The sequence below is a fragment of the Budorcas taxicolor genome, chromosome X (assembly GCF_023091745.1).
Source record: "Budorcas taxicolor isolate Tak-1 chromosome X, Takin1.1, whole genome shotgun sequence".
Taxonomy (NCBI): domain Eukaryota; kingdom Metazoa; phylum Chordata; class Mammalia; order Artiodactyla; family Bovidae; genus Budorcas; species Budorcas taxicolor.
This window is the reverse complement of record NC_068935.1, coordinates 81,219,591-81,237,948: the sequence shown is the minus strand read 5'-3', so window position 1 is coordinate 81,237,948 and position 18,358 is coordinate 81,219,591. Positions and strand designations below refer to the sequence as shown.

Sequence of the window (18,358 nt, the reverse complement as noted above, 5' to 3'; positions counted from 1 at the left end):
GTTAGTGGAGATAGAGTTTCCAACTGAGGAAGGGAGTGGGGATGTGTGGCTAGGGCTGGGACAAGAGTGGGGCCTGACAAAAATGGAAGCCCCTGTTCACAGCCACTTTGGTCCCTATGCCAGCTCCAAAGGAAAGAAGGGTGATATGGGTCGGAAATAGAGGGTGACAAATATGCCAAAGATGGTGGGTTCAGTGTGGGCACCCAGGATGGGGAGTCTGAGGGCACCCTTACTCCCTTCCCCTTCCTTTGCTGGATCCCTTCCAGAACCCAGAAGGAGAGTCAGGAGCTCTGGTCTCCAAGCCTCGCTCCACACCAACCCAGAATGACCTTGCTCTGCTCCTGTACTTTTCTCTGCAGGCCTCAGTCTCCCCAGCTGTGGAATGGGCTCTGCCAGCCAGACAGTTTTCAAGTCTATGAGTCAGGACAGGGTGTGCTGTTGGTTGTGCTCTGTGGGAACATGAGGGAAGCCCCTTGTTTCTCACCTTTCGCACCTGGCCTAGCCCTCAGGAGAAGGTGGGGTCTTCCAGGGGTCTGAGCTAGGTGCTCTGGGATGGGCAGAGTCTGAACTCTGCAGAAGGAATGCTCTGTCTCATTCTGTTCAGGAGAAAGAGGTAGGAAAATCCTTTAGGCTACGAAACCCTCCCTCTCCCCACTCATGGGGTATAATACTCATCCATTTATTTACTCAATATTCATTTATTCACTCAGTAATTGCTCAACAATTTATTGAGTGCTACATGCCAGCCACTGTTGCAGGTATTGGTGATAAAGCAGTGAATAAATGTGAAAACCCCTGCCCTCATGGAACTGACATTATAGTGAAGGGAGAGAAAGACAGTAAGCAGATATAAACCATAAATCAGAGTTTGAGGATGGGGGCCAGAAGCAAGGCCAAGGGTCTCTGGGCCAGAACCTCTCCTCCCTGGCTTTGCTTTCAGAGAGGAGCCCTGTGCCCTTCTCTCACAGCAGCTCCTCTGCCAGCTCTAGGCCACATTGGGTTGAGTTCAGGATTTTAGGCTAGAGTGCAAGGACCAATTCTTCGGATCTGAATCCTGGGCTAGGAATCCCCTCCTGCCCTGCTTACTGGGCCCTGCCTGCTTGAGATGGACTGAGATTAGCCCTTTGAGTGCAGCCTGAGCTGGCACTGCTGGAGCCCCATCCATGGCCAACACTGACCTTCCCAGTGGTAGGGGCTTGGTCTCCCTTCTGCCAAGAAGGGCATGATAGAGCCCTGGAGTGGGGGTTGTAGGACTAGGCCCTAACCCTCTCTCTGCCATCTACTCCTCAGCTGACAATGGGCAAAAGGTTAGTCACCACTTACCTTGCTTATTAGGAAGGTGGCACATGCGAGAAAACTTTAGAAACAGTCAAGTTCTTGCCAGAGATTAGTTTATTGGTGTGTGCCTTTGCATGTCTCTGGGCTCTTGTTCAAAGTGGGGCTTCAGTGTTTATCGACAGAGCCTTTGCATTAAGACAGCACCTGCTCCCTCCTTCGCCCAGCACACCCATGGTTCCGGGAACGCTGTTGGGAAGGGACATCCAGAGCCATTGATCTTTGCTTGGCAGCTCTTACTCTTGCTCTGGATCTGTCATGGGCTGTATGTCCTGGGCCAAGTCCTTTGACTTCTTGGAAACCAAGGGGTCTTGTCTGTGAAGCAGACAGAAGAATCTCTTGCTCTGCCCTGCCAGAGGTTTCCAGTGATGATCAAGTCAGAGGCTATCTGAGCACTCAGCCCGTTGTAAAGTGGAGAGTAGATGGCACCAACTCCCAGGCCTCCAGGGCCAACAGGGTGTCAGGCTCCTTCCTTCCTCTCACCTGTCCCTGGGGTCTATCTGGGGTGGTTGTTCCTAGGACTTGATTCAGGAAAGGCCTAGCATGGGGGGGAAGAGGTTCCCAAACAGTTAGGCCTACTTCTGCCAGTCCACAGCCCGCTCAGCTTGGCCTCAGCCCAGGTGAGAATCTGGGGCTCTGAAAGCATTATCCGCACCTGTTCTGTGTACCCTTGCTCACTCTGGGGAGGGGCAGAGGTGATAGTCATCCTCAGTGCTTACTGAGAGATGGAAAGAGAGAAACGCAGAAAGGGTGCACAACCCAGAGATCCTGATGCAGAGAGAGAGGAACTCCCAGCAGCTGACAGAGGAAAGTGGGAGACAGGGAAACAGTGTACGAGATACGGACAGGCAGAGGGTACCAAGGCAGAGGAACTGAAATCGGGAGAGATTGGCTGCATGTGTGAGAGACAGACAGAAACTGGGAGACTGAGCAACAGATGAGGGTGAGAGCAAGATTTTGGAGAGAGACAGACTGAGACAGAGAGAGATGGAGGGAGCCTGTGAGAGGTTGATAAGTTAGAGAGCAGGCAAGTGTGAGTGCTGCTGTAAACCAGAAAGTGAGTCGCTCAGTTGTGTTTCTTTGCAACCCCAAGGACTGTAGTCCATAGAATTCTCCAGGTCAGAATACTGGAGTGGGCAGCCTTTCCCTTCTCCAGGGGATTTTCCCAACCCAGGAAATGAACCCAGGTCTTCCGCACTGTAGGCGTATTCGTTGCCAGCTGAGCCAAGGAGAGCAAATCAGTTTTCCTTCTGCGGCCTCCCCACCAAGGTGTGGGCTGCCAGGCTGGGGGAGCAGGCCTGTGCTAACCACCTTGACTTAGGGGAGATGAGTAAGGTGGGGTCACAACCTCAGAGTCTCTGACTTCCTCAGCCAGGAGAAGCCCTTGGGGCTTGTCCCACCTCCCTGCTGCTTCAGAGGGTGGCTCAGAGTATGGTAGAAGAGGGGCCTATGACCTGGACTTTCAGATGTTCAAGCTGGATTTAGAAAAGGCAGAGGAACCAGAGATCAAATTGTCAACCCCTGTTGGATCATCGAAAAAGCAAGAGAGTTCCAGAAAAGCATCTATTTCTGCTTTGACTACACCAAAGCCTTTGACTGTGTGAATCACAACAAACTGTGGAGAATTCTTAAACAGATGGAAATACCAGACCACCTTACCTGCCTCCTGAGAAATCTGTATGCAGGTCAAAAAGCAACAGTTAGAACTGGACATGGAACAACAGACTGGTTCCAAATCAGGCAAGGAGTACGTCAATGCTGTATATTGTCACCATGCTTATTTAACTTATACGCAGAGTATATCATGCTAAATGCCAGGCTGGATGAAGCACAAGCTGAAATCAAGATTGCCGGGAGAAATATCAATAACCTCAGATGCAGATGACACCACCCTTATGGCAGAAAGTGAAGAAGAACTAAAACGCCTCTTGATGAAAGTGAAAGAGGAGAGTGAAAAAGTTGGCTTAAAGCTCAACATTCAGAAAACGAAGATCATGGCATCTGGTCCCATCACTTCATGGCAAATAGATGGAGAAACAGTGGAAACAATGACAGACTTTATTTTCTTGGACTCCAAAATCACTGCAGTTGGTGACTGTTGCCATGAAATTAAAAGACCCTTGCTCCTTGGAAGAAAAGCTATGACCAACCTAGACAGCATATTAAAAAGCAGAGACATTACTTTGCCAACAAAGGTCCATCTAGTCAAAGCTGTGGTTTTTCCAGTAGTCGTGTATGGATGTGAGAATTGGACCATTAAGAAAGCTGAGCACCAAAGAATTGATGCTTTTGAACTGTGGTGTTGGAGAAGACTCTTGAGAGTCCCTTGAACTGCAAAGAGAAGAAACCAGTCAATCCTAAAGGAAATCAGTCCTGAATATTCATTGGAAGAACTGATGCTGAAGCTGAAACTCCAATACTTTGGCCACCTGATGGGAAGAACTGACTCATTGGAAAAGACCCTGATGCTGGGAAAGATTGAAAGCAGGAGGAGAAGGGGACGACAGAGGATGAGATGGTTTGATGTTATCACTTAATGGACATGAGTTTGAGCAAGCTCTGGGAGTTGATGATGAACAGGGAAGCCTGGCCTTAGTCCATGGGGTCACAAAGAGTTGGACATGACTGAGCGACTGACCTGAACTGATGACCTGGGCTAAGGAAAGGGTCCTGACTTGGGAGCTCTAGATTCTGGGTCCAACTCTGCCACTACTTGACTTTGAACCTGGGTTTGGGCCTTTTCCCTTTTGGGGCTCAGTAGGTCATTCTGTAAAATTGGTGTGCTTGGGGAGGGTTAGGGCCAGCAAGCTGAACTAAACAGTCTCTTCCTGTTGTAATGTTCTAGAATCTGTCTAAGTGAAAGACAGGAGAAAATGAAATCTTGCAACATCCAGGAATGCACAGGCAGAGAATTTCAAGTCTGCATATGGATATATATGGAGATATATATATAATTTTTTTCTGTAGAGAAGGCTAAGAAGTTAGATTCTTAGTTTCTGAGGGGAAGCAAAACTGGTGTCTGAGAGAGGGGGATGGAAAAAAGCTCCACAGAAGGACTGCTTGGTCCTGAGCAGAGAGGGTCTCTAGCAGGTGGAGGAGAGCTTAGTTTGCCTGCAGATGGGGGGACCACCAGGATCACCACAGAGCCCTGCCAGACTGCTTACAGGCATTTGGAGGGTTGCTGGGTAGGGGTTGGGCACCCCAGTAGCTGTGCCTTCCCTAGACAGCCTGGGGTCCTGGCTGTCACAGGGCTCAGTCTTGCTCCCTGCTTGAGCAACTGAACATTCCATCAAAGTCAAGGAATGCGGTGGGAGCCAGGATTGGTTCCCAAGAACGGATCAGCTTGGAGAAGGCTAACAGAGCCCTGTCATCCTGCCATGCTGCTGGGGCAGGGGTACCCACAGAGATGACACAGCCACCACCCCAAGCGCCAGAGACCTGGAGTGTGGCAACAAAGATGGCAGAGCATTTGGCTGGCAGGTTTTGGCAGAAGCGGGGGTCACCTCATGTAGGTCCTCTCCAATATGCTCTGTGCTTCTCTTCCCCAACTGATCTTGCAGACCTGCCCTCTGCCCCGACTCCCACTCCCAGAGAGTGCAGGTCTTGTTCTCAGTGAGGCTGTTGTGGCCTGGTGGGCAGCAGGAAGGTTTTGCCCAGCCCCTCCCCAGATCCATGGCAAGGGGGTCAGACCTGCTCACAGCGCTCTCATTTTCAAAGTTAATAAACTGAGACCACAAAGAGGTCACAGCCACATCCTCCCTTTTCTCTTAATTTGGCAGGAGAAAGCAGCTCTGATTGAGACTGTGGTCCACTTGCTTGCACCATGGTGACTTTGTCTGGGGGTTAGAATGCCAGTTTCTCGACCTTTGTTTTTGATCTCACTTGAGGGATCAAAAGAAAAGTTAAGTGGGCTCTACAGCAAAGACAACTAAATGTGAGATCGCACCACTCATCCCAGAGGGAAGGCAGCTGAGACTCAGAGAGCCTGGGTGCTTGTCCACAGTACCCTGGCTGGTAGAGGCACGGCCACGACCCTCCGTGTCAGGCGCCAAAGCGTCTGTTGATTTTCTTGGTTGGTTTGTTTTTGTCTTTCTCATTTTAAGGAAGGAGAGGAGGATGATAAAAGTCAGACATATACACGATAGAAAACTTGCGAACCACAGAGCGTATTACCAAGAAAACATCACCTAGAATTCCACTAACCAGGGAGAAATACTGTTAATTTGGGGTTATCTTTCTTTCTAGTTGTTTTCTTTCCCTCTGCACATTCACACAGTCCCTGTTTTTACCCACGAGATCATACTAGCATTCTGTTTTTCTTTTTTTAATTGTGGTAAAAAAAAAAAATCTTAACAAACTTCTAGGCATACAGTATTGTTAACATAGGCTTTATGCCATACAGCAGATTTGGAAAAATTTTCCATCTTGCATAACTGAAACTTTATACCCATTGAACTGCATCATTATTTCCCCATCACCCCAGTGCCTGGAAATCACCATTCTACTTTTTGTTTCTAAGAGTCTGACTACTTTAGAGATCTCATACAGATGGAATAATGTAGTATTTGTCTTTCTGTGTCTGGCTTATTTTGCTTAGCATAATGTCCTACAGGTTCATCCATGTTGCTGCAAATGGCAGGATTTTCTTCTCTCTTAGGGCAGAATAATATCCCCTTGGGTGCATATATCGAATTTTCTTTATCCATTTATCTGTTGATGCATACTTGTTTCCATGTCTTGACGATTGTGAGTAATGCTGCCGTGAACATGGGCGGGGGCAAATATTTCTTTAAGATTCTGATTTCAATTAGTTTGGCTAAATACCTAGAACTGGAATTACTGGATCATATATTAGTCTTGTTTTTCATTTTTTTAGGAACTTCCATAGTGCTTTCTAAAGCAGCTTATGAACAGCATACGAGGGTTCCGATTTCTCCACATCCTCACTGACAGTGATTATTTTTTGTCTCTGTTGTTATAACGGCCATCCTCACAGGTCTGAGGTGATATCTCATTGTGGTTTTTGTTTGCATTTCCTTGATGGTGAGTAATGTTGAACACTTTTCATATACCTGTTGGCCATTTGGATGTCTTCTTTTGGCCATTCTGTGTTGTACCCTGAGTCTCCCATATATCATTAAACTGTAAGCATTTCTGTGTCATTAAATAGTTTTTGCACTGCTCTTTGCTTTACCCTGAAGGCAGGGATCTGAACTTGGAGAGTTTTGAGGTTCTGTCAGGCTTCTGTTGGTACTTGCTACATTAGCAGGTCTATGGCCTGGCAAGGGTAGAGGTGGGAATAAGTCCAGGAGGGGCACTGGAACAATAACAGCTAAGAGCATAAAGTAGGCAGCAGACAGCCCTAGGCTCAAAGTCAGATTTTGCCATTTTCAGGCTGCCTGGCTTTGGATTGGTCAGTTCCTCTCTGAGCCCAGGCTTCCCCATCCAGAAAATGGGGATAATAGTAGAATCTATTTGGTCACCCTTTTGTGTGGCCCCGCAGAGCATGTCGGGATTCAATGCACATGCCAGGACGTAAGCCACAGAAAGTCCCTCAGGAACATCAGCTATTATTATTTCAGCAATGTCGGGAGGCCAGAGAAAGTCCCTTTCTCTGGAGGTCTCTATGAATAAAGGTGGAAGGAAGGCGGATACTAGCTGTGGAGGAGCTGGGAACTCTTCCTCTGACCTCCTTGTCTTTGTGGTCCTCATCCCTTTCCTCCAGCAGACTCTTCACCCTGGGGCTGAGGCCCAGACAGGCTCTGATGTGGCCCTGGCTTTGTGGGACCTCTGGCCAGAGTGCTTTCCTGATAGCTCAGTTGGTAAGAATCTACCTGCAATTGAGGAGATCCTGGTTCGATTCCTGGGTTGGGAAGATCTGCTGGAAAAGGGATAGGCTACCAACTCCAGTATTCTTGGGCTTCCCTGGTGGCTCAGCTTGTAAAGAATCCATACAAAATTCGGGAGACTTGGGTTTGTTCCCTGGCTTGGAAAGATCCCTTGAAGAAGGGAATAGCTACCCACTCCAGTATTCTGGCCTGGAGAATTCCATAGACTATATAGTCCATGGGGTCACAAAAAGTGACTGAGCGACTTTCACTGGCCAGAGTAGGGCTAGGCTGGGTTGCACTGTCACAGAGAGCCCTCTGTGGGCCTGGATTACATCTATCAACAACACCCTGGAGAATGTGAGCTTTTGATTTTGGCACCTGTTGGGAGAATCACATGGAGAGAGTCTGGCCTGCCTGGCATCAAGCAGAACCAGGTTCACCTTCTTCTGGCTCAGAATTAGCTACTCAATTTAGTTTTATAGAGACAGAGCCAGCATCTAATATGGGGTTCCTGCCAGTCCTAGAGACTGGCTCTCTTCTTGCCTGCAGGAGGAACTCAGTCATGGGAGGGCCTTCAGAAAATATTGAATCCAATTTTCTTCCCATTGTACAGATAGAGACACTGAGGCCAGGAGGGGAGAAAGGATTAGTTCGTGCTGCCCATCTCTTCCATGTTATTGGGTGGAATGGAAAGATCGATTAGTTCTATTCTAGCTTTTCTGGATATTATGGGTAAGTAGAATCAGAGGCTGCATGGGACAGAGCTTAGATAAGGCTTCCCCAGTAGCTCAGTTGGTAAAGAATCTGCCTGTAATGCAGGAGGCCCAGGTTCGATCCCTGGGTAGGGAAGAGCCCCTGGAGAAGGAAATGGCAACCCACTCCAGTGTTCTTGCCTGGAGAATCCCAGGGACGGGGGAACCTGGTGGGCTGCCATCTATGGGGTCGCACAGAGTCGGACATGATGGAAGTGACTTAGCAGCAGCAGCAGCAGCTTTTCTGGAGGTTATTGGTAAGTAGAATCAGAGACTGCATGGGATAGAGCTTAGATAAGGCTTCCCCAGTAGCTCAGTTGGTAAAGAATCTGCCTGCAATGCAGGAGACCCAGGTTCAATTCCTGGGTAGGGAAGATCTCCTGGAGAAGGAAATGGTAACCCACTCTAGTATTCTTGCCCAGAGAATCCCATGGACAAAGGAGCCTGGCAGGCTACAGTCTAGGGGGTCACAAAGAGTCAGACACGACTGAGCGACTAAGCAGAGCATAGCACAGGACCTTGCCAGGAAGTTCACCTACTTGGTTTGGTTTAATTGTGTCCAGCTCTTTGCGACCCCATGGATTGTAGCCTGCTAGGCTCCTCTGTCCATGGGATTTTACAGGCAAGAATACTGGAGTGGGTTGCTATGCCCTCCTCCAGGGGATCTTCCCAACCCAGGGATCTAACCCAGGTCTCCCGCATTGCAGGTGGATTCTTTACCATCAGGCTTCTTTGCAGGTGTAACCAAGAGTGTTGCTGAAGGAGTGGTTAGCTTCAGGGCCAACGGGGAGACCTCTATTTGCCCACATTGGTGTCCCTCCCTGGACACATACAGTCATTCACTTAAAATCCTTTGGCCTGCTCTCTGCCAAAATATGAACTCTCTGGGGACCCCAGTTTATTTTCTCTGTAGCATCTCTGCTTGTCCCCTGCATATGTCATATCAGGGGCACAGCTTTGTGTTGGCTGCCTGAATCTGTGTGAATCAAGGGGTACCTGACAGGGACGGACATGGACAGAGCAAGCGGGCAGAGACACAGCCCAGAGCCCAGAGCTGCTATCTGTGACCTGACATGAGAGGACCTCTACCCCAGTGGTGGCGACCTGAGGCCTTTCCTAGGCTGTCTCAAGTACCCAGGAGTTTCCCAGAGGGCTGTGCCCATAGTCCCTAGGCCACAGAATGCACTAGAAGGGGAGAGGTTGGTCCATCCAGCCCTCAACTCTGGCGCCTGAAGCCACTTCTGAAGTCCAGACAAGTAGCAGTGGGCACTGCTGATGTTAAAAGCCAAAGCTGGGAGTGGGGTGACAGGCCTGGTCAGGAAGCTTTTCATTTCTCACCCAACTTCATTCAGCTTCCATTTTTGATAATTCCTTCTTGGAGGCCAAGAATGGCTGACCCCTGGTCTGGATGATAGTAGAGGAGAAGCAGGAGATAAAGTTCATGAATTGAGCACCAATTATGTGCCAGGCATTAGGGTAGGAGCTTCTCTTGCATGGCTTTATTTATTCCTCAAACCACTGCATGAGGCAGACATGATGGTCTCCAGTTCACAGCTGGATTAACCAAAGCCCAGAGAAGCAGAGCTGGGATAGAGCCTAGTTAGGTTGGATTTACCCCATAGCTAGTGCTCTATCCATTGCCCCATCCATGAGCCTGTCAGAGAGACTAAGGAAGCTGCTGGCCATTGAGGGTGGTGCAGGGAAAAGAGAGGGCCAAGGTTGGGAGCACTCATCGGGGTCCATGGGGCACTGGCTGCCTTTGATCTCTTCTCTCTGAGTTTTCCAACCTGGCAAGCAGCACGGGGGACAGGGGCTGGGAGGGGCTGAAAGAGGTTGGGGGATAGAAGAAACAGGGCTGGAGGCTGCAAAGAGCTGTCCCCAGCCCCAGAAACTCCCTGCTTGGCCCCCTGCCAGTGAGGCGGCTTCGGAGAGACCTTCTGGGAATAGAGAGAAATTCATTAGCGGATGTGCAAGTCCCAAACCGATTAGCGATTTATACTCTGGCCTCAAACGGCAGGTGGCTTACGTTTATTATCTGATTTAGCCCAAAGGCCACCCAGTTCCACCCCTCCCTCTTTCTTTCCCTTCTCCCTGCGATCCTCAGGAATGGATCCTCAGCCTGATTTGTCCTAGGCCCTTCCTTTAGTCCCTGTAGCCTAGGCCAGTTCCCAGAAGAAAATGTGGTAGGGATGGGAGTGGTGGGGAATGACAGAGGGCAGGGTGCCAAAATGACCTCCTGAACAGCAGGAGGCTTTCTAATTTGAGCTCTGTCCATTCAAGAACCAAACAGGACTTCATTTCCATTTGGAGGCAGGGCAAGAAGAAAGTGGGGGTACTGAAGCAGCAAGGATGGAGGATAGATATCAAGGGGAACTTCTAGAGTACTTGAGCTTTGATTCCTTGGCTGCGATAAATGTACATCTTGAGAAGGGATAGGCTACCCACTCCAGTATTCTTGGGCTTCCCTGGTGGCTCAGCTGCAATGAGGGAGACCTGGGTTCAATCCCTGGGCTGGAAAGATCTCCTCGAGAAGGGAAAGGCTATCTACTCCAGTATTGTGGCCTGGAGATTCCATGGACTGTATAGCCCATGGGGTCGCAAAGAGTCAAACACGACTGAGCGACTTTCACTTTGTACACTTTCTTTCTTTCTGGCTGTGGAAAAGGGGTTGGGATGGAAATGACACACAGCCTGGGCCTATAGCCAGTGGGAACTTCCCCACAGAAGATGCCACTTAAAAGTGTTATTAAACCCTCTGGACTTTTAAAGCAGAGAACAAGGTAACTATGAACACCCTTTAAAGAGCTATTGAGAGTTCCCAAGGGAGCTCTGTGTCTTTCTCACTCCCCTCTGCCTTGGATGGAGACATGTGGTTCCTCATCCCCCACTTCCCCCACCCCAACCCCCTCCCCCATACTGTGTTGATGGTCATTCCCTCCTCTCTCCCCCAGCCTAGCCCCCTTTTGGGCCCTGAGCCAAAGGGGCCATCAATGATTTCTGGGCTTCTCTAGTGAAGGCAGACAACAGGGTCTGGCTCTGTCTGCCTCAGCTGAGTTCTTGAATGGCTTATGGCGAGAAAGAGGCTGTGGTGGCCTTGAGCTTCCATCTCTAATCAGCAGCCTCAGAACTGGACTGGGAACATTACTAGGTGTCATTTGCTCCAGAGTAGTGATAGGAAATGAGGTAAATTGATTCCCTTGTCCCAATCTGGGGAGCTCCTCTCCCTCCCACCACCCATCAACACTGAACTCTAGGCTGGGTGGGAAAATTACTCAGCCAGCCTTTGCCCAGGTCTGAATGTTACTTCCCCATCCCCCATTGCACTTCCTGTTCAGGGCAGGAGACTCCAGAGTCCACCTGGATTGCTACTTCTACAGGTTTCCACCTTCGGGAAGTTCTTCCTGCTGTCTGAGCTTAAGCCTCCTGCTGTAACCAACTCATTTATTTTTTCTGGTTCTGTGCAAAGAATCATGAGGTGAAGCTTTCTTATTTAGGATCACACTATGAGTGGAGCTTAGAGGACTGGGAAGCATTGACTGGACCAGGAAGCCTAAAGGGGCTCAGAGTCTGCTGAAGTGGGAGCTGAGGTGGCTGGCCCCTCTTGAAGTTCCTACCCTAGTCCTGTGAAAAGAGGCATCATGGGAAAGTGCTCAGTGCAGCTTCGTCTTAGCCCTGTGACCTTTGGAGTCAGTCCTAGAGCCCTGGTCATTTCCCTCCTGGTGCAGAGTCTTGTCTGGCTTCCTTGATGGCTCAGCTGGTAAAGGATCTGCCTGCAATGCAGGAGATCCGGGTTCTGTCCCTGGGTCAGGAAAATCCCCTGGAGAAGGGAATGGCTACCCACTCCAGTATTCTTGCCTGGAGAATTCCATGGGCAGCCTGGCAGGCCACAGTCCATGGGGCCTCAAAGAGTTGGACACGACTGAGTGACTAACCCGCACACACTTAGGGTCTTGTCACTCATGATCTCTCCCAGTACCATTAGTCCTGCCTGTTAGTCAATTATTCAGCCAAGGTTTGTGTGCCCACCCCAGAATGAGGCAATGCTGACAGTGCGGGTGGCACTGACAGGAATGTGACCCAAGTGGCCAGGCCCTACCCTTCAGGAGGCTCCCAGCCTAGCAGCTCTTTCCAGCTTTCCCTCCTTCTAGATAAACAACCTGGGCTGGGGGTGTTTCCAGCCCAGCTGAACTGAGTAATTAAAATCTCTCCTCTTTCCCTGACAGATGACCTCCAAGGTCCGTTCCAGGCCTATGACTCTATGATTCCAGCTGGGGGTATCCAATTAACCCTTGTCATGCTCGGCTGGGCTTCACGGGCTGTGGAGTGGGACGGGGTAGGGATGCACACGGCAGATGCGCATGTCAGGATGCTCCGCCCCCTGCCACCCCTCCGCGCTCCCCACCTCCCTCTTCCCCAAGCTGGTGCCAGGGTGGTGCTCCCCTAGCCTGGGCCCTGTGGTCAGAGTGGCAGGGGAAGGACAGATCTGTCTCTGGGGAGTTGCCTCTCTTCAGCCTGGTCCTGAGGGCTTTGCATAGTACTTGCTTGCTCTTTGGTTCAGGCACAGGCAGGATGTGTTCTCAGAGGAAGGCCTTGAAGGACTTGGCTGAGTTAGGGAGAGGTGGGAGCTTTAGAAGCAAATCATTGGCCAGTAAACAGATTATCCAGAAGCCTAACTTCTTGGGTCATATCTCCCCCCACCCTCCCAACCAGTGCCAGGGCAAGGCAGCCTCCTCCTGGTGTCTGGCTATTCTCCAAGGACATGAGATTTGGGTGAGGTTTGGACTTTGCTCAGGATGGTGGTGGAGCCACAGATGTGGCAATTGTCAGAGCTGGTGTGGGCCTTCGAGACTGCCATAAACAGGTACCTTATGGGCCACTTAAGACCCTCGGAGTGTTTTCTTTGGCTCACAAAGTACCTACATTGAGAAGAAATTAGCTGCCATCATTGAAAATTCATGAGATTTTTACATAAAAATCCAGATTTATCACTTCTAAAAAATCTGAAAATCTAGTAACACTGCACCCACATTCCCAAAAGGCCACAGCTGGAGCTGAGTGGCAGTTGTCCTCTTAGGCAGGGCATATACTCTGCTTTTCCATGGTTCTCACCTGCCCGAGTTGGCCCTTCATGGGAGCAAGTGGAGAAACTGAGATCCATAGAGAAAGGAGGGCTCTTGCCCACAGTCACCCAGCCAGATTGGGAGACTGGGCCAAGATTAGAACCCAGGAATCCTGCCTGCTGGCCAGTGTGGCCCTTTGCCCTTCCCTTTTCCCCCAGGGCTCTGCAGAGGCTACATGGCTTCTTTGCCATTGCAACCCCCTCCATTCTTGAGGCCTGGTAACCTCAGCGGCTGAGCTTTGTCTGGTTGCTTTCCTGCACAGCTTCTACTGCTGCCTGAGCCCCAGCCCCAGCACAGGCCCCCTTTGGGTGAGAGCAGAGACACTGCGGGGACTCCACAGCCTGGCCCCATCTCCCGCAGCTCCGAACAAGAATCTCATTAAGTGCAGGGGGCGGCCGCCGCCAGGCCTGGGGCGCCCTGACCACAGAGCTGGCTTCCTTCTGCAAACAGCCCCACTTGAGGCTGGGCTGGCCATGTGTCTGCGCATGGAAGGGGCACTGTGGCTGCCCCCATCCAGCCCACGCCACCACCTCCCATGCTGCCTTTTGCTTCCCTCCCTGTCCAGCTCTCTGACCACCCCAGCCCTGTATATGTCTCCCCACTACTCCTCCTGCTTCCATCCCCTTAATTCCCTCTCCCTTCTGCTTTTTCTTTTTGCTGTTTGCCTGGCTCCATTGTCTGTTGCTGTCTTGGTTTTGTCATCATCTCTCTCTCTCTAACATGACCCCTGTTCTTCCTCGCAGTCTGGTTTCCCATCATATCCCGAGTCCTGCTTGTTTCTCCATCTTGCTGCATCAACATCTTGCCGCCCCAGAGGGGCACCCTCTTAGCTTCTCTCACCCTCCATCTCTGAGCTTCACTCTCTGTCTCTTTCTCAGCTTCTCCCTCTGGCCTCCCTCGCTCAGGCCCTCCAGCCTCCTCTGAATCTGTTTCTGAGGCTGCCACAAGAAGCTTTTGGGTAGGTTTGCTGTACTGGATAAACATGGCCCCAGCAGCAGGACGTGAGGAATTCTGCTGACGGCTATTTCTTCGGGTGCTGAGGAGGGGCAGTGTGAGCTGACGGCCAGGGGCCCCAAGGAGATGGCAGTGTCCTTTCTGTGCTCATGTCCCTGACTTTCAAGCTTATCAGCCAGAGCACAGTCTCCCTAGCTGGAAAAAAGGAACAGGCCACAAGGGACTGTTCACCTGGCTTTGCCCACTCACCAACAACTCCCCCCACCACACCACACACACACACACACACACACACACACACACACACACACACTATGCACACATTTCCCTGCAGTATCTACGGCCTAGAGCCAACTAAGTGGAATTCAGCTCTGTTTCTCCTGGCCTGGCCTGCCTAGGCCTCAAGGGCAGGGGCTTTGGGGAGAAGAACAATCCCAGAGGCCTTGGGAACAAGGCAGTAGATGCAAGAACCCAGCCATTAGAGATCAGTGCAGCCAGGCCCCTGCTTCCAGACAACACCCCACCCACTGCAATTCTTCCATATTTGAAATCCCTACTCTCAGAGGGAAAGTTTATAGACCTTCCCCTCTCACCTCCTCTGATGCCTTATCCCACTGTCAAAGGTTCCTAAATCAAACTGAAATCCTTCATACTGAGACTCAGACAGTGCGGGTGTCCTGGGATGTGTATGGTGTATGGTGCAAGTGTGTGGTGCTGTGAGTGGGGCTGGGAGCCTAGACAAAGTGGAAAAGAGACCATTTATTTGAGGGTGTGTGGCAGGGGGTGAGATGGGGTGTAGAGGGCTTGGAGAAGAAGCTGGTATAATAGTCCAGAGCAGAGACAATGGGGTCTGGTGGCAGAGGGGCTGAAGAGAAGAAGGCTTGATAGCATGGGGGAAGCTATGGACACAACTGCTGAGAAAGGGGACGCAGAAGGCGCTGTATGACGTGCATCTAGGAGGCTTCCTGAGAAAGCATGGGAGCAAATTTGAGAGAAGAGACTTTTAGACTGAGGAATATCAAGTTATGTGGAGAAGTGAGAGGTAGGCAGTGGGGACCTGGTTTCAGAAACAAACATTCATCTGACACCTATTCTGAGGGTAACGAATGCATCTTTATTTGCTCAGAGATGTGGAGATTTTAGCACAGAAAGTTCTACATCCTGAGAAACCCCTCAGTCCCAGGTAAACCAGCTGGTCGCCCTCCCCACCCACCCCACCTACCAGGCAGTGGGCACAGGATGGCTCCTGTCAACCTCACAACAACCCTGGGCAGGAAATAGAGTGTATTAGTACCATTTTTCAGAGGAGAAAATGGAAGCTAAGAAAATTTAAGTAATTCACTTTAAAGTCACAAAAGTAACAGGTTTGAAGCCTAGGTCTATAGTTTTACTGCACTGAGTCGTTTTATCCTAGACTCAGAGACTTTCAGGGACAAACTAAGCAACCCTCCCCCCTACCTCCTCCCCTACACACATTCCAACCTCACAGAGTTTCAAAGTTGTGATGTGAGGCAGAGTCATTTGGACCTACTGTCTGAGTGCCACTGGGCAGGGGTTGCAAGCAGGGGTAGGCTAAGGGAAGCGGAGGTGGGGGGGAGTTGTCCCATTCAGTCAGTCCAAGTCCTACCAGGGCTTCCCTCTGGATCGCCACCTGTTGATTTTTTGGCTTCTCCCCCAGCTGGGGGCAGGACCAGCTGCTAGAGGGTGGGGGTGGGCTGCGGAAGCCACGGGAAGTGCTGAGGGAGGGTGTCTCCAGGGCCTTGCTGGGTTCCTGGGCTCCAGGTGGTGGGTCTGGGGAGGGCTGGCCCAACATCTGAGAGCGGGCTGGGGGCCGGGCCCCAGGAGTCCTGCACTGCTGGTCAGCACCTCCGGTGTGCCGGGGTGTGAGGAAGCGGCCACAGAGCAAACAAACAGAGCTTGTGAGGACAGGAAGCAATTACAGACCACCCGGCCTAGGCTGTCGAAGCACTCAGAGTGGAGGGAGGGCAGGCTGAGGCAGGGATAGGCCACCAGCTAGGTGTGGCCTGGGACAAGGTCGGCAAAATGAGATGGAAAGGTCCTAAGCTGGTAGGATTCTGGGGAAGCCATAGCAGGTGTTACCCTGCCTTTTGGGGGGCATCTCTTCCACTCAGAAATAACTTCAGAGAAGGGGCAACATTGGTGGGCACGGGGTGTTGGCTTTTGGTCAGAAGGACTTGGTATGCAACACTCATGTGGTTAGTTTGAGGTCTATCACTTCTGCTCACTGAGCCTCGGTTTTCCCATCTGTATAATGGAGTAGGTAGAATAGTTGATTTTCAACAGTTCCTCCAGGTTTGAAAGTCCATTATGCCATAAAATGGCTGAGAGTTAAGGATTTCTTAGCTTACAAGGGTTTATCATTTACCACAGACACTGGGGCTACATGATGAAGTTTATGAAGAAAGAAATTTAGAAGCTGAAGACCTGGGTTCTGTCCTTGAGGAACAATGTTATCTTAAAAAACAATATGTATTGAATGTTTACATGGACTAAGAGGTGTGTCAAATGATCTCTGAATTTCCTCACAAATCCTGTGAAGTAGGTACTATTATTATTCCCATTTTATAGATGAGGAGACTGAGACCAAGGAAAGTTACATGACCTGCTTAAGACTGTGTATTTAGGAAAGGGAGACCCAGACTTTTGCCTAGATCAGTCTTACTCCAAATCCAGTGCTCTGAACCTTGATTCTAAATTGCTTCTTCTGCAGTCGATAAACCAAGAATTGCCCACATTCTGTATGATGTGCTTTTCTGTTCATTAGCTTATTTCAGCTTCACAGTAGCCATGTGGGCCTGGTGATATCATCCCCACTTTGCAGCTAAGGGGATTGAGGCTCAGAGATGTGAGGGCCTGGCTACCCATCTTCTGATGCCTGATGTGCACCAGGGTGCAGCCAAACCGCTTTTGCCTCTACCACCACCCTGGCTCCAAAATAAACCCAGCAATGCTCCTGCAGCAACTGGAATATGTCCCATCTTGTCACCACCATGGAGCTGGTAGATGGACAGGCAGCACTGGGCCCTTTGCTCTGGTCTGGGTATCTATACCCTCCTCTTTTCTCTCCTCTCCAATGATTTCTTGAGTACCTGTGATGCTCGAAGTGTTATGCTGGGAGGTTCTGTGCATTCCCTTCACCTCACAGCTACCCCATGAAGTAATTTGAATCCTCATTTTGCAGATGAGAAAACTGAGGCTTAGGAGGTACCAGGGAGTCCCTGGGCATTCCAGCCTCCTTCTCTCTTTCCCCAGGCTGGGCTCAGGGATCACAGGAACCCTGGGAGCCTGTGCTTGCAGTTTTGTTGCCCTCCGTGAACTGCCTAGCCAAGGCCAGATCTTCCTCTCAGCTCCCGAAAATGAGGCCATGTTTAGCCTCTCTCACAGCACCCTCCTTCCCTCCATCCAACTCCAGCTCCATTTTCTGACTTACATGGAGCCGTGGCTGAGGCCCTTTCGGCCCTGAGCCACAAGTGCTTCTGGGGCCTCAGCTCATAGGTACTGTCCGGAGCTTTGTTAACTGTATTACCTCTTCACTCTTCCCTCCCCCACAATGAGGTAGATACTGTCATTATCAAGCAGCATTCCCATTTCCAGATAAGGAAACTGAGGCACAGGGAGGTAAATGGATTGCCCAAGGTCATCGGCTGATAAGTGGCAGAGCCAGGATTCGTACCCAAGCCAGCTGGTGCCAAGCCAACCTGTGACAGTCCTTAAGTGCCACCCTTGAGCATGGCCTTGATCCTGAGGCAAAAGACAGTAATTGAGGGGCTTAGCCTAGGAGGGACATAATCTTCTTTGCCTAAGACAACAATCTGTCTGATTTCTCCAAAGAAGACATACAGATGGCTAACAAACACATGAAAAGATGCTCAACATCACTCATTATCAGAGAAATGCAAATCAAAACCACAGTGAGGTACCATCTCATGCTGGTCAGAATGGCTGCTATCAAAAAGTCTACAAACAACAAATGCTGGAGAGGGTACGGAGAAAAGGGAACACTCTTACACTGTTGGCGGGAATGCAAACTAGTACAGCCACTCTGGAGAACAGTGTGAAGATTCCTTAAAAAACTGGAAATAGAACTGCCATACGACCCAGCAAAACCACTGCTTGGCATACACACCGAGGAAACCAAAATTGAAAGAGACATGTGTACCCCAGAGTTCATCACAGCACTGTTTATAATAGCCAGGACATGGAAGCAACCTAGATGTCCATTGGCAGACGAATGGACAAGAAAGCTGTGGTACATATACACAATGGAATATTACTCAGTTATTAAAAAGAATGCATTTGAATCAGTTCTAATGAGGTGGATGAAACTGGAGCCTATTATACAGAG

At 50.2% G+C, this 18,358-nt stretch overlaps 1 non-coding gene across 1 annotated transcript; it reads left to right on the top strand.

Moving 5' to 3' along the window:
• Positions 1 to 7,943: 7,943 nt before the first annotated feature.
• On the top strand, positions 7,944 to 8,015 carry TRNAY-GUA (transfer RNA tyrosine (anticodon GUA)). The gene has a single exon. It is a non-coding gene; the product is annotated as a tRNA-Tyr (tRNA).
• The last annotated feature ends 10,343 nt before the right edge of the window (positions 8,016 to 18,358 follow it).